Here is a 20,129-nt window from a genome sequence, read left to right as displayed (position 1 = left end):
AAAATAGTTTTAATAATCCTTATGAATATGGAAATGATGACATATGCCCTAATCGTTAATATGCTAATGAGTGACATTTAACAGACACATTTATGCATTCTTTTGATCAATTGTGTTTTTTCGTCTCGTTTTGTAATGAATTTTGCATCTGCAACAGGAACTGTATAATTGGTTAAATAACATGGCAACTGATAACGAAGCCATTAGACCAATAAGTTTTTAAGCAGCTGTCCAAGCTTCCTCGAGCCCTTGAGCTATCGTGATAATAAATATTTATCATGCTTTTATTAGCACTGACTAGTCAACTCTTCAAGGCTTTTAAGAAAAACCTCGACTCTCTCCGGAGCTTCTTTTCCATTGAAAAGCAGGGCGAGAAGAACACAGCAGGAGTCCACTGATTGGACGGCTTAGCCTAAGAGTCGTACAGAGCTGTCTAATCAAACGGCAGCCACATCAGAGAACCTCAATATCTGTCACAAAGAGATCTGTCAGTGCACGAGTGGGTGTTTGGAGGAGTGCTGCTGCATTTGAACACATACCTGTGCAAACCAGACCGTCATGTTTGTCGCACTCCCTGTCGTCGCACTCGCAGAATTCCCCTGAAATGTACCACTCCTGTGGTGAGCAGATACAGCGACCACAATGGCAAGAGCCTGCAAGAACAAATTAGCCTTTAGTCACACAACCATTGGAGATCCATTAGTCTTCCCTTACTCTCCTGTGCTATTTCACGTGATTATAAAACACTTAAAGCTGTGATACGGTTCCTAATTGGAATTTAAATAGAGTAAATTCTTTTTCTAAATGTGTGAAACAGCTGTTGTTTACAAGGTCCAATTTCCTACTGAGTCAGGAATAGACCAATATACAAGCTATACAAGGCCAGTCGATTGGCTGATATTTGGCCACTTGGACATAATATGCATTGGTTGATGATACAGGTGCACCATTAATAAAATTCTGGCCGATGCCAATAAGTCACTGATTATTTTCTTGTTTTGGATCACTACAGATAAATGTCAGATAAATTTGTGTAAAAAATTTATTAAATGTATGTGGAATTTTACTGTGCATTTAAAATAATAATTCACTAAAATAATAATAAAAAATTGCTGAACATTTGCTCACCCTCAGGTTATCTGAGATGAGGGAAACATGTCATTACATCACTTGCTCACCAATGGATCTTCTGCAGTGAATGGGTGCAATCAGAATGAGAGTCCAAACAGCTGATAAAACAACATAATAATCCACAACATGAATCCATCAATTAATTGATAAATAAGTAAAAAGCTGCATGTTCTTAAGAAACAATTCATCATTAAGACGTTTTAACTTTAAACCATCATCAGAATACCATAACTCTACATCCAGTGAAAGTCCAAAATTCTACCAACATATTTGTTTAGAACCATTTTGGACTGTTTTTGCTTTGATGGATTTATTGCAAATTGGTGTGAAAAATTTGGGGTGGGAACATTTTTCAAATGTTTTGCGTTCTCTCGCAAAACCAGTTGAGTTCGGACAAACTCTTCCTGTTTACTTTACAGCTTGCTGTGGTTACAGCTCGTATGTTCACAATGGAGCGGTTCATAGAGTTTTATTTTGAACTTGGACTCAATAAAGTAATACAGTCAGTGCTTAGTTCAAAGCAAGGTTTTGGGACATTCTAAAACGCTTAATGTGGCTTAATGTTTTAAAACAGTGACATTGGAGGACTCAATTCAATAATAATAAATACTACTAAAATTATTAGGCTAATATTAATAACCTTATTAATAATATTACTATTAATTAAGCAGAATATTTTTAAATCACCGTTTTCATTCACTAGCCTACCTTAAGCGTTTTATGGGGAGAAAAAAAGCTTACGTGCAGGGCGTTGCGTTCATATTCTGGGCTATTCTGCTTAGTAATATTATTAATAAGGTTATTAATATTAGCCTAATAATTTTATCAGCTTTTATTATTATCGAATTTGGTCCTATGTCACTGTTTTAAAACATTAAGCATTTTAGAATGTCCCAAAAGCCTTGAACTAAGGCAAGGCAAGGCAAATTTATTTATTTATTATTATTATTATTATTATTATTATTATTTTTATTATTATTTAGTCATTTAGCAGACGCGTTTATCCAAAGCGACTTACAAATGAGGACAACAGAAGCAATCAATTGTAGTATTAAAACAACTAAAAACAGATCCAAAACTAAAAGCTAAAACTTTATAAATACTACCTATACACATATTACCTATACACATTTATATACTGTATATACATACATATATATATATATATATCAAAATGTGTATAGGTAGTATTTATAAAGTTTTAGCTTTTTATATAGCATTATTTATATTTGTGGTATTTGAAAGTGCTTTACATAAAAGGAAGTAAAATAGTCATAAAAAAAAAATTATAATAATAATCCCAACAATAAAAATAAAGAATAAAAAAAAAAAAAAAACAACAATAATGATAATAAAAACAAGGAATTTAAAAACATATATTCCCCCTACTTACTTTGACCATCATACCTGACCTATTCACTAATACTCGAGGCACGCCCCTGTCAGTAATAGTACGAATTTAGAGTTGGTAGAGCAATTTATGACTAGAACCCCCTTCTAGCGTCTCCCATTCTCTCGGTAACTAAGCACTGATGTATTTCTTTATTTGAGTCCAAGTTCAAAATAAAACTATGAACCGCTCCATTGTGAACATATGGAGCTGTATGAACCACTGCAAGCTGTAAAGTAACCAGAAGAGTTTGTCAGAACTCAACTGGTTTTGCAAGAGAATGCAAAAGTTTTGCGAGCAAACGCAAATATCTTTGCAAGAGAACGCAAAGCATTTGAAAAATATTTTTTTCTCCCACCCAAAATTTTTCCCAGCACCATGTCCCTTAAAGGGCTCCGTAGCTTTTCACTTCACAAGATGTTAAGTTATGGACTGGAGTTGAGTGGATTATTTGTGGATTATTGTGAGGCTTTTATCAGCTGTTTGGACTCTCTTTCTGACGGCACCCATTCACTGCAGAGGATCCATTGGTGAGCAAGTGATACTAAATTTCGCCAAATCTGTTCCGATGAAGAAACTAATTTATAAACATACTGCATGGCCTGATGGTGAGTAAAGTTTCCACAAATTTTCATTCCTTTAAACTATTATTAATAAAGGTTGCAGTTTTTCCAAGTTACTCTGTTGACATTACATGTGCACAGTAACTTATCTATAATCTATTGCAGTTTCCTAAAACAGGAAGAAGCAATTTAGTATCACATAATTTAAATCACCAGTATTGCTGGATAAGTTTTACTGGTCAAGTGTTATCTCCCCCTTTGAGTAAATGTTGTGTAAAATAAGTGCTAATTGGATTTCATCCTTTGTGTGCTAATTTAATTTCATTATTTGTATAAGCACTGCATTATCTTATTGTACTAACCAACCTGGGAAGAGTTTCCCCAAAGCATCATAATCCTCAGTAGATGGTAGAGACCATTGGTGCCAATGATTTCTACAATGTCTTTAGGCTTACGATGCTTTGCAGAAACTCAGATATTGGTCTCCAGATATTAGTCAACATGACTCTGCAATACAAGTCTTCTGAGCTGGGATTCTCATATTACAAATTTTTTTTTTCCAGAAAATTGCATAATATGGGGCACTGGTCTGTCATTAACAGCTGTGCTGTACCTTACAAACACGATACAGTGAAAGTTACAAAGCTTTCAAAGAACATTCTTTATAAGTCGGTCTTATCAATCAAAGTGTAGGCAGCACATCAGACAGTACATCTCTTGTCATTTCCCACAGTATTATTCTCCTGGGAGCTACAACAAGCAACCCACATATTCACCTACCCATGAAGAAAATCCATTTAATTCTTCCAATGTTTCAGTTTTAATAATGTTGATGTTGTTATGACAAGCAGAACAACTCTCCTGCTGATTTCCAAGCATTAATTTGAGAAAATTATTGAGTAGACCATGTGAAACCAGATCTTAGAGGAATTTCTTATTTTCACCAGCCAGGCAACAAAAACAAACAGTGTTCCGTCATCGGCTCAGACTAACCCATATATAAAGCGTATTAGTGTGTCACTTTACATACCCAGAGAAAGGAGATGAATACTCAGAGGACTATGTGTCAAGTAGAAATTGGCTAGGCTTTATCGTTTTTTCCAGGATGCTATTGTATGCTGACAGGTCGTATACAAATTGTGAAGCTGGCCTCTTATTAAAGCGGAAAACCTAAAGCTTAATTTTTTTACAGTGTTGTGTGTGGTTTTCGAGGTGTACAGGTTGGAAGAGCAAATTATATGTTGAGGTTTCTGTCAGACAGTCAGCAAACATGTTTTACAGTTTCTGCTTGACTTTAGAGAAAAGCTATAATAGTCTGTATATCTTTACCTTTTAATAGAACAAATAGGTGGGAACAATGGCGACTGTTCATTTTACACAGATTTTTGTTTTAGTTGTAGTTTTTCCTCCAAAATCCTTTCAATTTAGCACATATATTCCACATTAAAATGACATTAACAAACATTTTTGTCAGTAATCTCTTTTGGTGACATTAACACAAGCTACTGGAACATGATGCAAGCAGGACTTGAACCCAGTGTGGCAACTATGCCAGAGCTCCTATGGAGATGCAAATTTGATTGACCAATCCCATTCCCTCTCTCTCTCTCCAATATTTTCTGTCTCTAACAACTAAATGTGGCATAAACCCTCCCCAACGAACAGAATTGATTGGTGGAAATAGTTGTTCAGTTGTGTTTTCTATCCACCTCATTAAAGGAGCATATGTGGGAAATCGATTTAATAGCTCAGTTCTTCCCCACCAAACAAATGAGGGAACCCACTTTCATTTTTAAGAGATGACTGACAATTATGTGATGTCTTAAGGTGCCGTTCGAAGCGTCGTCCCTCCTACCTTTTCCAGAACATATGATGCCGTCGGCCGTCTCACATAGGCTCTTGCTCTGCTCGTCCGTCATGTCACAGCTGCGGGGGAACTGGCAGTGCTTCCCAAACCATCCATCACTGCAAATACAGCGGCCACACGAGCAGAAGCCGTGGCCTGGGGGAGACACACAAGACACACAAATATCTGATTGTATAAATTGCTCAGTCAAATCCTTTGTTCCTGCTAACATAGAAGTACAGTCGGGGTTTTCAACGATTCTACCAGCAAGTTACACCATTATGCCAGTAGGTGGCGACAAGGGACTATCTTGAAATGAGTCATTCTATCATTGATGAGTCATTCTATCATGAGAATGAGTCATTCTATTATTGTTCATAACACTGATTCATTCTGAAACAAAACTCGTAAGTCATTGCATCATTCACTTGATTTTTTCAAAACCACTAATTCATTCAGAAACATGACTACTGTGTTGCTCGAAGACAGAGTGCTTTGACTTTATTTGGATGTTAGTTGGCAAAGAAAGATGACAGTTTGTAAGCAATTTAAATATTGTATCCAAAAGTTACACTTCAGGTCTATTAACGTGGTGTTTCTTGAACTGTCAAATAGTATCACACTTGCAGTTGTCTCAGGATTAGCATTCAGAACAACAGTGCTTGTGTTCGAAAGCAATTGGTTAAATATACTTCAAAAAATGGTTTATTACATGCAAAACTGTATCAAGTATGTAAGTGACGGCAGTAAAAAAGTTTGTGACCACGTTTTTCCAAAAAGAATGCTTGGCATGTTGCCATATGACAAAACGGTCTATTTTTTTTTTATGTGTTGCATTGCTGCTCCAAATAATAACAAGCATTTGGATGCAACTCTGTCATCCTTTGAGTAGTGAGGTTTGTTACCAGCACTTAAAATGGGTTGAAAAGCTGTAGTGCACGAGTATGTTTTTGGCCTTTGAGTTTGTATAAAACAGTCATTTTCAATGTCCTCGTCACTTCTGGTCACTTATTTGACATTCAAAGGTATTTACAAGAGCGCCACTTCGGCAGATCTGTGCATGGACATTATTTCATGTAGGCTGTAAGGAAATGAAATGTTCCCTGAAGCTGAACGGTGTTTTTCTCTTGATCTTTAAAGAGCAGTTGTTGACTCACTGTGAGATGCACACTGAGCTATAGAAGAGCTCCTCCTCCAAACGACTCCTTTCTCGAATAGTACTTGGTAAAGAAAAAAACAAGGAATTCCCCTAGACTACATCTGGCTGGGCAGAAATATGGTCTAGATATTAAAACCATATGAAAGGATGTGCCTCAAAATAAAAATATAGACAATAATATAAACAGTGCTCAGTATGTTTTCTGAATATCGTAAGTACTTATACATACATAGCAGGTATTTTTATATTAAATATCTATATATATATAAAAATAAGTATATATATTAAAGTCACTGTTAAGTAGAAGAATAAATAACAGTTCATAAGTTTATTTTCCACAACTGAGAAAAAACATATTTGTTGTGGGCCAAATCACAATGGAGATTAATTTGTGAAATTATCTTGGACCAATACCGAGTTCTTCTAAAACACTTATTTAGAAGGTTATGAAATGCCAGGTTATGAAGTTCCAGTCGTGTCTGACAGGTTTGAAGTTCCAGTCGTGTCTGACAATTGAATATGCTGGAAGGTTATGAAACGCCAGTCTGGGGAGTTATTTTCATGCATCCCTTTATTTCTGGATGAGGTTTAATCAAAACAAACCCATTTATTTTTTTAACAACGCAGTTTATGTTGTACCATCAATATTCGATAAAAAGAAAAAAATGTTTTTGGTCATTACACAGTTTTCATTAAGGGAGGGATGGGTGTGTGTGCTTGTATTCCCATTGCACCTTATAACAACTGCATGGAAAAAAAGACATTTTGTATGTGGCTCTTTGTCTTCGTCTCTCTCATTCGTTTATTTTGTGGGTGTAGGTATACAGGCTTGAAGTTTGATGCACTCTTGGTAGAGCTACATGCTTGACTGCTTCAATCAGCCAGCCTACGAGAGCATTTAATTGCTTTGGTGAGTGGCAACCCAGTCCTTTCAATTAACGCGCACCTGCAATTCCCCATTATCCTGCCCGTAAATGCAATTCGAGTGTGGGCATGTTTGAAATCACGGTGTTTCTCACACCTATCTTTGGAAGGATATTTTCCAAAGAATGTAGCCTAGTCTTAAACTCTCGAGCAAGTGGGCAATAAAATGATATAAATCCAATCTGAAATATTGATGATCCTGCATTTCAGTAAAACTCTTTCATGTTAATACAGCTGGAATGGCTTCTCAAGGGCTAAAGATCCCATGATAGGCATATCTGAAGGCTGCCCTTTATTTGAACACCAATTCAGTCCTGTAGGACCATCAATGCAATTAGCTGAGATGAACGTTTCATCAGCATGTGTGACGGCTGTCTCTCTCTGAGCTGAGTGCTGGAGGCACGCCGTGTTTCCACACTTCTCCTCCGTTAGCAGGCTCTCATCTGTCTGTGTGACTCGGGCAGTCACAGCAGACGAGGCCTATACATATTTAAACATCTCCTAGGGCTGGTCCACACAAGGGCAGTGGGCTGAGCTGTGACGGCTGGTTGCTTAGAGACACAACACAATAAGCATTCAGAAAGCAGCGGCATTAAATTTGTATCCCCACCAAAGAGGAGAAATGTTGTTCTTTAGATGCTGGCGTGTACCATGGGTGAAATGCTTATGCTCATTTATCATCACATTTTCACAAGGGTTTCCTCGAATGGCATTGCTATACAGTAAAGAATTGTAGTTGTAAAGGTTTATATTGATGGCAGATATATATTATAGATATTTTTCATTGATAGTGAAATTAATAAGCTAAAAGTGATCTTTTTAGCCAGTCATTTTTTCGAGTTAAATATAGTGTCCTGATGCTTTCTGTTCCATTATGGAGACACTCACTAGTTTGTTAGTCAAATATGCTTGTTGTATTGAATAAATTGACACCATTCAAATGAAAAATGGCAACTACAGTATTTGATGATTTTATATTAATATTATTCTATTATTATTACTATTATTTCAGGAGATTTACAACATCAAATTACATTCAAGTACAGACGTGGTCAGAATTGTTGGTACCCTTGGTAAATATGATCAAAGAAGGCTGTGGAAAAAAATCTGCATTGTTAATCCTTTTGATCTATTATTTAATTTTTTTTTTAAATCTAACCTTTCATTGGAGAATAAAATAGGGGGAAATATCATTATGAAATAAATGTTTTTCTCTAATACACATTAGACACAATTAACTTTAATTCAATACTTTTTGAAATCTCCATTTGCCAAAATAGTATAGGAGTTTTCTCCTATAATGCCTGATGTGGTTAAAGAACACCTGACAAGAGATCAGAGACCATTCCTTCATCCAGAATCACTACACATCCTTCAGATTCACAGCTCCATGACGGTGCTTCTTCTCTTCAGTTCACCTCACTCATTGGTTTTGTGCTCAGTGACCCATTTTTGGGTTGTTTTTAAGGTTTGATTTTAGATTATTGTCCGGTTGGAAGATCCAAACATGGCCCATTATAAGATTTCTAACAGAGTCAGTCACTTGTTGATTTTTTATCTGTTGGTATTTGATAGAATCCATGATGCCATGTGTCTAAACAAGATGTCCAGGACCTCCAGCAGAAATATAGGCCCACAACATCAAAAATACAGCAGTATATTTAATTGTACACATTAATTGTACTTTTTATCCCTGTGTTTACCAAACCCATCTTGAGTGTTTGCTGCTAAATAGCAAAATTTTTAGTTACATCTAACAATAGAAGCCAGTCCCATTTGAAGTTCCAGTCGTGTCTGACAATTGAATATGCTGGATTGTTTTTTGGTGAAAGCATTTTCTTTTCTTGATTTTTTTCTTGAAGCCCTCCCAAACAACATGTGGTGATATTGGTGCTGTTTTATCATTTTTTTAAAGGTTTTCTGACGCCGAAACTCAACCTTTTCCTGCAATTCTCCATCTGTGATCCTTGAAGAGTCTTTGGCCACTCAAACTCTCCTCCTCACCGTGCATTAGGATGATATAGACACACGTCATCTTCCAGGCAGTTTCGTAACATTGTATGTTGATTGGAAATTCTTAATTATTGCCCTGATGGTGGAAATAGGAATTTTCACTGCTCTAGCTCTTTTCTTAAAGCCACTTCACTAATTTGTGAAGCTCAGTTATCTTTTGCTGCACATCAGTTCTCATTGTGTCCAATATGTATTTGAGAAAAAAAACATTTATTTCATAATGATATCCCCCCACGCCCATTTTAAATTCTTATTCTCCAATGAAAGCTTAGAATTTTTTATATAAAAGATTTAAAGGATTAACAATGCACATTTCATATCACAGCTCTCTTTGATCATATTTACCAAGGGTACCAACAATTCTGACCACGTGTATTATATTAAGTATATAAAAAAGAAAACTCCACACACAAGATACAGATTAGAAATATATTAGGGCAGTCAAGCAATTACAATTTTTATTCTGATTAATTACATGACGTGCCATTAATTACATGACGTGGCGGAAGTGTGGAGAAGAAATTGAAAGCAATAGTCTTCTTGACCTTGGAGTGAAAGTCGTAGCAACAGATCTATGTGGCCTCAGAGACATTGTTGTCTGGACAAGCACTCATGACACAGTAGTATACATGCAAAGAAACAGACATGCTCATGGTATGACCTGACAACCCCAGCAGGAGAGCTTGAAAATCATCTTGTATAGTATAGCTTTCTAGTCACTGGTGGAATGACTAGAATCTGTAAAGTCTGTTTCTATGTCAACAAATTCTAGGAACACACTAGTGACAATTATTTTCAGTGCCAATATTCCTGTGGTGTCTTCATCTCAAAGTACAGTACATATGTGATCTACATGATTCAAGCTGCTATTCAATGGCAAATAGCCTTAGAAAATGTCAATTAAAACGATATGACTAAAGTGGTGTGGATTTGACCTCGGCAAAAACTTTGCCAAGTCAACTGTCTGTGCTTAAATGCTTCAAACAAGAGTACAAACTTTTTGGAGAAGTGGGATCAACTTTAAAATTAATGAATTAATAAATCATTTTGGCAGGCTTGTAGAAGAGGTATTTTCTCCAAGGAGTGCTTCTTTATTCAAATGACAAAATAATTAACAGTACAGATACAAAGCAAAACAAATATTCTGAAATATGAGATCGAACAATATATAATTCAAAATTATTAGAAAAGTTACAGTTGCACTTTATTTTACAGTACGTGCACTTAAATATACTTACAGTGTACTAACAGTGTACTTACCTAAGAACGTACTGGTACTATAAGGTAACTACATGGGGTAGGTTCAAGGTTAGTACTTAGTTATTACCTAGTTATTGTAATTCATATAATAAGTGCATAGTATGCACATGAGGAACAGGACTGTAAAATAAAGTGCTACCAATGTTACAATGTCCAAGAGCAACACCAGGGGATAAAGTTTCAGAGATAGATTTGCAATCCTTCATCTCATCGCTTTCTTATAGAAATCTTAAAGTGTGCAAAATACATACGACAAGTCATGTGAGAGAAGGCAGTGCCTCCATAGCACTATGATTGGCTGATTACACTGTCAGTGTTCACCTGTGATGTATGCAACCGTTTTGCAAATTGGCCTCAATATGTAAAACTGATGGAAGTTTGAGGATGGTTAACAACTCACCCTCACAGCTAAATTCTAATATACACTAACATGACTTGTGAGTGAGCAGTTTTTTGACAAACACTTGTCTCTGTTAAATAAAAAGTGCACATCTTTGCCTGTATGGAAACAATGTGTATGATTTGAGAGCAGCCATGAACTACGGCAGGTTAGATGCTGATGCTCTATTAATTACCTACTTGCCCTTGGCAAAACTGTATTACATGATTAGTTCTCTAGTGTTTAATTTCAATATCCCTAAAGTCATATTGTATAAGTGTATTTTACATTCAATCATAATATGTAAAAATACATACCTAATCGTCAATGTTCTCAGTTGACTGAATGATGTGTTGTACAGTTATCTGGAGTCTCTGTGGATTAATATTTAAACCCACAAGCTTGTACATGATCATTATAAAAATAAAATAAAAACCTCCAAGAAGCAAGAGCTTTCCTGAAAGCCCCCTATGTAGTATAAAAACAGTTTAGACCCACCACATATATATACAGTGGGGAAAATAGTTCTTTGATCCCCTGCTGATTTTGTAAGTTTGCCCACTTAATTATTTTTATGGTAGGTTTATTTTAACTGATAGAGACAGAATATCAGCAGAAAAAAACAGCATACAAATGTTAAAAAAAATTAAATTTTAGTAAGTCAAATTTGATCCCCTACCAACCAGCAGGAATTTTGGCTCCCACAGATTGGTTATGTGCACATGTGGAACACAGATTAGTCCAGTCACTTTAAGAAGATACTCCTAATTTCAGCTCGCTGTGTATATAAAATTCCTGTTCATAGAGTCTGTATCTTCCATTCCAACCTCTCCACTACCATGAGCAAGACCAAAGAGCTGTCAAAGGACATCAGGGACAAGATTGTAGACCTGCACAAGGCTGGAATGGTCTACAAGACCCTCAGCAAGAAGCTTGGTGAGAAAGAGACAACTGTTGGTGTGATTATTCGGAAATGGAAGAAATACAAAACAACCATCAATCGGCCTTGGTCTGGAGCTCCGTGCAAGATCTTGCCTCATGGGGTAAGGATGATCATGAGAAAGGTGAGAGATCAGTCCCGAACTACATGGGAGGAGCTTGATAATGATCTCAAGGCAGTTGGGACCACAATCACCAAGCAAAACATTGGTAACACACTACGCCGCAATGGATTGAAATCCTGCAGCGGCCGCAAAGTCCCTCTGCTCAAGGAGTCACGTGTACAGGCCCGCCTGAAGTTTGCCAATGAACATCTAAATGATTAAGAGAAGGCTTGGGAGATTGTACTGTTGTCAGATGAGACCAAAATTGAGCTCTTCGGCATCAACTCGACTCGTCGTGTTTAGAGGAAAAGAAATGCTGACTATCACCCCAAGAACACCATCCCTACAGTCAAGCACGGCGGTGGAAACATTGTGCTTTGGGGCTGTATTTCAGCTAAGTTTCCAAGAGACAGCCATGAAACCTTAATGATTTAGAGAGGATCTGTAAAGAGGAGTGGACCTGAGATGTGTGCAAACCTGGTGGCCAACTACAAGAAATGCCTTACCTCTGTGCTTGCCAACAAGGGTTTCTGCACCAAGTACTAAGTCATGTTTTGCTTGGAGGTCAAATATTTATTTGACTTACTAAAATGTAAATCTTTTTTAACATTTGTATGCTGCTTTTTTCTGGATTTTTTGTTTGATATTCTGTCTCTGTCAGTTAAAAAAAAGCTATCATAAAAATTATAAACCCTTCTATTTTTTTAAGTGACTAAACTTACAAAATCAGCAGGGGATCAAATAATTATTTTCCCCACTGTGTTTATATATATATATATATATATATATATATATATATATATATATATAAGATCAACTAGAGGCAAAAAAGAAAGCTAGCTTCTCTTCTTTTTTCAAGAGTGATTCAATTCTGAGCAAATTATGTACAAAGATTTTTTTACATCTAACTTTATATCCAGACATTTACATTTGATAGTAAAGTTATATAAGCTCTAAAATATTCCATTTTATCAATTGTAAATTGTTAAATTATATTGGAAAATTTTGAAAAATAAGATTTTTTAAAAAGAATACTTTATTCAGCAAGAGCACATTAAATTAAATCACAAGTAACAGTAAAGACTTGTTACGAAAGGATTAATACTTCAGTTAATGCTGTTGTTTTGAACTTTATATTTATCAAAGAATCCTGGGGAAACAATATATCATGTTTTCGAAAATATTAGTCAGCATAACTGTTCTCAACATTGATAATTATAAATGCTTGAGCACCAAATCAACATATTTGAGTAATTTCTGAAAAAAATCATGTGACTTTGAAGACTGGAGTAATAGCTGGCGAAAATTCAGAAAATGTAAAAATATTTCACAGTATTACTATTTTTACTGTATTTTTGTCTTGATGAGCATTACATTACTATGGCCCATAGACCAGCAGCATCTAGAGATGGTCAGACAATGGTACCATTAATGCTTATCTCGTCCTGCTGTGTTTGTTTGTGTGTATTACCTCCACAGATCTCTCTGTTCAGGTCCTCACACTGCCTGTCGTCACACTCACAGTTCTTGCCGTGTATGCGTTCATCTCCGGGTGGGTGGCATGTGCACTGACCGCAGAAACACTGTCCTGAAACACACAAATACTCTGTGACTGGCAAGAAAATCAAACATGACAGTGAAACCCAAAGAAATCTAATATTTGGCCATTTTTGCTATTTTCTTATCAAGATCTTGTATGAAGGTAGTTAAAATCTACATTTCACCTTGAATTTGGCTTATGAAGGTCAACCGGAAAGCTCATTGCACTGAAAAGCACCGAGTGCCTCGGTCTATGCTTATCATGGAGCACATTAGTCTGCTAAAGTGGCACTGTCGTGTTTGACATTGACAGCCGTTACAACTCCAGCTCCGTGCAGGCGAGGAGAACAACAAAGCAACGCCCTGTCTGACAACCCCTCAGCCTGCCAAGCAGATAAAAGCTGTGTGCTGCCGTTGCCACGGTAACTGGTGATGTCATAACACTTTTCCTTTATCGATTAGCGTGAGTGACGTCATGTAGCCCTTCCCTTAGCCTTGCATAGCTACCCAACATTTAACTGCTAAGCCTGCAAGAGAGAAGTGCTCAAAAAACGTAAAGAAAAACAAACCATGACAAACCACCTGTCTTTTCTGTCTGATTCAGTTCATTTTCACACCTCTAATAGCGTTATCCATCACCGGTACCAATTTATACACAACTGTCAGCGACAAGTGGAGCTCAATGAGTTAAAATGTACAAGTTATCATACTCACAAACTAAACTACTGAGCATAAATTGATTCTGCACATTATTCAGTGCCTTTATACAGACAGTACAAAACACGTGATGCACTAGACAGCCAAAGTGTATCTTTTCCATATGCTTTCACAGTGGCTAGTTACATTATGTGTATAAATGGAGAAAGCAGTGCTGGCAGCTTCAGTGTGATTAATGGCTCCCTCGCTGATCATGTACTGCGCTTTGGTCCGAATCGAAATAATTAATTCCTTCACAATATTTGAGAGACAGCCATCCGGCAAGTTCAATTCTCTAGGGAGCTGTGCTTGCGCAGGTGCCAAGACAAAAGCCCCGTTCCTCTAAATTGTTAAACATCATAATGGCTCAGCATCATCAATTTCCAATAATATGACCCCTAATTCATCTCTAAGAGTTACATTATTATAAATTTATGATTGCTTAAAACCTGAGATGGGCAATTTAGATTAAACGCTGTAGAGGGAGGTGTGCCAGCTGTTCTGTGTTAGTTTCTATCACAATATTGTCACAGTTATGGAGTTTTCTCGAGACATTGGCTATGTTACGATTCACAGATTTATACTACAGTACATAATAAAATTACATGCATTAGTGTGCATTTCTGCATTGGAACACCTGGCAAAAATATATGCGTACACCATTTTTTCCCCTTCTTAGTATTAAATAGCCTACTTTTTAATCATTTCAAGAAGCTTTTTCTATAAAGAGCACTAAAGAAAAGATTCCATGGATGTTTAAGGTTTTTGGTGGAACAATTGATTCTAAAAAAGAATATTTATTTTTAAGATTGTACTTACGAAATCCACATTTGGAATGCTTATTTTCAATGTAAGACACACTTATTCTAATCTCTTATACTATTTAGGACAAATGCGAATTGGGGCACAGCCATTTTGAAGTTATTCTTTGGCATGTCTGGAATGACTGAATGCCAAGACTGTATCACTCTTGGGCCACAAACTTGACAAGGACAATCAGGCTTGTAAAGACACCAGTGTTTAGCTGCACAGACCACTGCCAGCTCTGACATTAAATGACAAGCGTGCCGGAGTCGTGCTGAGTGTATCCTGATGTGTCCTGTGAAGCATGAACCTGCCAAATACAGAAGTTCATGCAAATGAGACTTCTGGGGTGCTAAAGGGGGTGAGGAGGTTTCTCACTGTCTGCCTTTTAAAGTGCAATTAAGAAATGTCAAGAGCCACAAAGAACCAGAGGTGGACCATTTCACAGTAGGGTTTAAGATGCAAATGCATGTAGGTTTGTATATTTGAATATAAAATTACCTTACCTGTACACAGCAGTAAGAATAAAACCATTCAACACCAGATAATATAATATAATATAATATAATCATTTGCACAATTCATTCAAAAACACTTATTCAAAAATTACATGATCCAAATTGTAGACACTAGTACATACAGCTTTAAGTACATACGTACACGTTTTAAGAGGCATCAATATTTTATTTGCTTCTAATGCACCACTTCCTGTCATTTGCTGGTACTGAATATAGAGCAATCTGGGGACAAGTACTAGCTTTACCACCTTTTCTTTTGAGATATTTTCCTTCTGTCAGACAATCTTGAAACATAGCATTTGGAAGCCTTTCAATCAGCACAGGAAATGAAAGGTCAGGGAGGACAGAATGAGTTGTGTTAAGATGTGGCATTTGAAGGCATCACGAGTCCACTTTTCAGGTGCTTCTCACTAGCAGCTATAGGGACCCGAACAAAGACAGCACTGTGCATGTTTATGTTCATAAATATAAAGTGTAATTCACTAATACGGCATATTTGTTTTGGAAATGTCATTTTTCTATAGCATATTGGTATATTTGTATGTAATTTTGTTCATTTATTTTTTACTTAAACATTCAACACACAGTTCAACAGCATATACATAGTAATTGGCCATATTCAGAAAGTACATTCCCTCTCAGTGCAGAACACCACTTGGTCCTTGTGCACCAGAGAAGGCCACCATTATCAAACTCGGAGGAAGTGATTGCAATCAGCCCTAATTCTGCTGATTTGCTTTAAAAGATCGCTCATCACGCCAAGCAGTTCCTACAACACACTGGATATCAGTCAACATCTGCGTAGCAAATTAGGCCTCTTTTCCCTCTCCTGTAAGACGGCTGGGAGTGTTGAATGATTGCTGCTGTGCATGTTTAATCAGGATGCATTCTTTGTATACGGCGCTGCGCAGTAATCTATAGAGTGCATTAGTGAGCTAATGAATAGTGTAAAAACTAACGCTCAGTAGCATCCGTCAGTGCAATCACTCATTTGTTGCTTCTCAAATGGAGGGATATACAACCATGTAGTAAACATATTTTGGATATCCTATCATAGCATGTAAAATGGTAACACTAAATGTCAAATGTTAGACGTATATTAAGAGCATATGCAATGAAATCACTGACAAGTTTACAAAATAATCAATTTATCTACGGGAGAAACACTCTGGTGTTTCCTGGATGATATTCTAGGCTTGAGAGAATGTGAAATCTTCCAGATTTTCACTTTTTGCCATCTCAGCTGGATCTTTGTTTCCTCTCGAAACCATTTAGGAGCTCTTCTACCGAATCCTGCTTTCTCCCTGTCTATTTGCTACTAGTTTTCACGAGTCACTAGCATAGATGACCGTACTTAACTAGGAAAAATGGGCACATAAGTAAAAGGAATCAAGATATCTATTTTTAGTCAGATGCTTCATGAATCTCAAGCAACTGTCATGTGGCATGGGAATCCCTCATATGGGACTTCTCCGTGGAACTGTGTAAATGTTGGATTGATTCAGCCAGGCTGACGGTCCTTAATTGTGGGAGTGAAATTCAGAACGGAGGAAACCTGGATAATTACCTGCTGTCAGGATAATGGATGCAGCGAGCAGACCTATAGCGCCAATCATGGGTGAAATTCTATATAAACAGATGTATAAATCATCATTTGCTGGCCATGTCTCATAGCACATGCTCACAGTATGGAGGGACAGTGAATCTATGGATTATTGATGCTGAACTGTAAAGCCACATTTGTAAACTGCATTTGGGAAAAGCTTTAAGATCTAGTGGATACACATAAGGACAAGGAGGTCTATAATAACTGGAGAAAGCTAGCTGTTAGCACTCCCATTCATCTCAATGGCAGTTGCTCGGTTGGTGCCGGACCCTCTGAAATTACAAAGTTTGAATTTTCTGAGCCAATCACCTGAGTTGTAAATACCATGTAACTAATGACTCTGGAGCTGAAGGAGCTTCATCCATTCTGTTTTTATCAAAAATGGAGCATAGTCAGGACTTGGCAGTGAATATATAATTGAGTCAGACCACTGAATCATGTTCTTAAAATAATCACTTAGATCATTAATGGAATCTGCTACATTTGGGGGGGGTATTCTGCCCTCCCTGCTCCTATAGGCTGCGAGGATGGGCAGGGAGTGTTTGCCCAGAACAGAACCATTCCCCCAACCTGAAATGTATGCTAATCGTAAGCTATATTGACGATAGTGGTCCTGACAGAACTTTAAAATAGGTAAGTTTCATTAAATTAAGCAATATTTTGAGCAATCAAAAACAACTATGATCAAAACAGATGGAGTCAATCACTTCCACCAACATCCCCAAAGCTTGCACTGTCCTATACCACTTCCTGGATCATCATTTCATGAACACATTATTTTACTTATGCATCTGCTTACACATGCAATCGCTTGTTTCTGCTGCTTCTTCGCTGTGTTTTGATACAGATGTTCAGTACTTTTTCAGAAGATGCATAGTAAACTTTCGTCTATGCCAGGGAAAGAGTTAAAAAGAAACAGGCACTGGTGAAACAGCTACTATATTATAAAGAAATTTAAGTGACACTATTTTTATGTATAATATAATAATACTTGATTATTAATCATTAAAATTATTATTTCAATAATAAATAAACAATGGGTTATTTAATCAGAATACATGGCTGTACTTGTACACCTTGTCATAAAATTGTGGAACACTTCAGTCAGTCAATGCTGCAATGAATTTATTAAATAAACTGTCTTCCTTCCAGGAATTCTTTCATTTTATTATGTTTTTTAATTTCTTGCCAATTTATTATTGAGCTTGGACACAATTTAACCCACCATTTGGTTAAAGCAGATTTTAGCTTTTTAGATTTTAGAAAGGTACAGCTGAAGGAATTAAAGCTAATAATACATTTTTGTGACTTTGTTACAATTTAATAATTTCTTTTTTTATTAAAGGCACTTACATCCTACTCTCTCTGTTCCTCCAAAGACCAGAACAAACAGTTGTCACAGTGCTAAGATCCAAGCCAGAAATTCAAGTTTTTTATAAACATGGTACTGAAAAAATATATATAATACCATGCATCACTATGGTTCACTTAAATGGATTGGTTCACTAAAATATTTGTTTCTAAGTTTCACCACAAGACTTGCTGCCAGATTCAGTGTTATTTCAGGTGCTACAGACGAAACATGCAGAGTTAAAACCTTGAGGGATAAAACACAAAAGCTGCTACGTACCTCATTCTTCCAGCCCGCATGTTCACATTTGTGTTTCTTAGTTACGCTGGATCGAATCAGTATTGACACTATCTACAAGAAACATGGACTAGCGTTTAATATTAACTGTAGCACTGTAAAACAGATTTTGGATTGAATTATATGTAGGCTACACTTTTTCAACCCAGCCATTACAGCAAGAGTCATTTAATTTTTGACTTTTAAAATGAGACAAGTTATATTATCTGCTCTATGTCACTGGAGTATAAGAGAGCACGGGGGCGGAAGTCCTTTAAAAAAAAACAAGTGCACAGAACACGGGCTCCGTTAAAGTTAAATTATCACTTCAGTGAAACAAGACTATTATTATCGCTCTTCACTTTCTTATGCGGCGGAGAACTATGGAAATAGCATGGTTCTGGAACAATTGCAGTAGTTCTGATTCATCTATTGTGATATTTTTTTTTCTTTCTAACAAGACTCATGCAGAGACAGGCCAGCACCCCTACCTGAAGAAAACTATATGTTCATAATTACTCTTACAAAAAGTACCATAGATTCTTATAAGACTGTAATTCAGACGATAATGGAAAAATGTTTTTTTTAAAAATCATATTAAATGTGTTTGAATTGATAGGTGGCCACCAAATGCCACTCTTACTACAATTCATGTTACTACTATAAAACCTTATTAAATTAATGTAGGTTCTTCAACTGTGCCAGAATCAAACCACAAATGCCAAATTAGCCAGTTTTATTAGTCACAATTACTATAACTGCAATATTTTGGTGGCCAGGTAACCTAACAATGTTTTGCATGTGGTAACATCTAAACTAGCAGCTAAAAATGTATATTTATTATAAATGATGAGTATGCCATAGAAGACATTTTAACGGCCAGACAAGGCAACAACTACTCATTTTTATATTTTAAACCTTGGTTTACTATAGTAAATGTTTTGAAAATCAATAATCTGATTAAAACAAACAATCCATGCAAAGAAGGAGAAACCAATGATTCACACAGCTCTATCAAAATCCATTGTTTGTCGTGTGTATTCAGACATCATCCTGCATCTGTTTGGAGTATGTGTGTTGTTTCTGGGTTTAGCAGTAAACTACCACAGAGACATGTTTGGTCTCTTATAATTATTGCCGAAACACTGTTTCAAATTAATCTGCAGGCTCAAAGAATGACGCAAACAGCAACAACCTTATTTATGTACAACATGTGTTTCATTCAAACCAGTCTATTAAGATTGACATGCCAAATGAGAGTTTTGCTAATTTTAGCATTGTTCTTTCCGCTCAAGCTTTGCATCACGCCATAGAGCAACTAATCGGTAGCGTTGAAAATTACACACTTCACCTTTAAGAGTCCTCTGGCCTACCACGCGACCCACAAAAGCAACACCTTGGATCTGTGAAATGTTGTTGTTGGAACCCACTCTAGTGCAGATGAATAGACACTAGACTTAATTACCTCTGCCAAAGCAGAGCAGGCTGGAGGTTCCCCGACACTTCTTCTGACTGGCTTCCACAGACAGCGAGCAGGAGAGAGGATGATCGCATTTCTTTCCAGCCCAACCTTCCTTGCAGTCACACCTGCCACAGTTACACTGGCCATGACCTTCAAACAGACACATAGC

The 20,129-nt window shown here is 36.7% G+C and overlaps 1 pseudogene across 1 annotated transcript in view; it reads right to left on the bottom strand.

Annotated features, from left to right (window-relative positions):
* Positions 1 to 20,129, bottom strand: part of LOC306877370 (integrin beta-like protein 1) — a 43,748-nt pseudogene that overhangs the window by 1,718 nt on the left and 21,901 nt on the right. Inside the window, exons 7-10 of the transcript in view lie at positions 19,964 to 20,110; positions 13,180 to 13,296; positions 4,940 to 5,086; positions 540 to 653 (exon numbers count right to left, since the gene is read on the bottom strand). The product of the transcript in view is annotated as an integrin beta-like protein 1 (transcript). The remainder of the gene's footprint in view (positions 1 to 539; positions 654 to 4,939; positions 5,087 to 13,179; positions 13,297 to 19,963; positions 20,111 to 20,129) is intronic.

Source organism: Barbus barbus (assembly GCF_936440315.1).
Source record: "Barbus barbus genome assembly, chromosome: 11".
NCBI lineage: Eukaryota > Metazoa > Chordata > Actinopteri > Cypriniformes > Cyprinidae > Barbus > Barbus barbus.
Note: the sequence above shows the minus strand (reverse complement) of the source record. Positions and strands in the feature narration are given on the sequence as shown.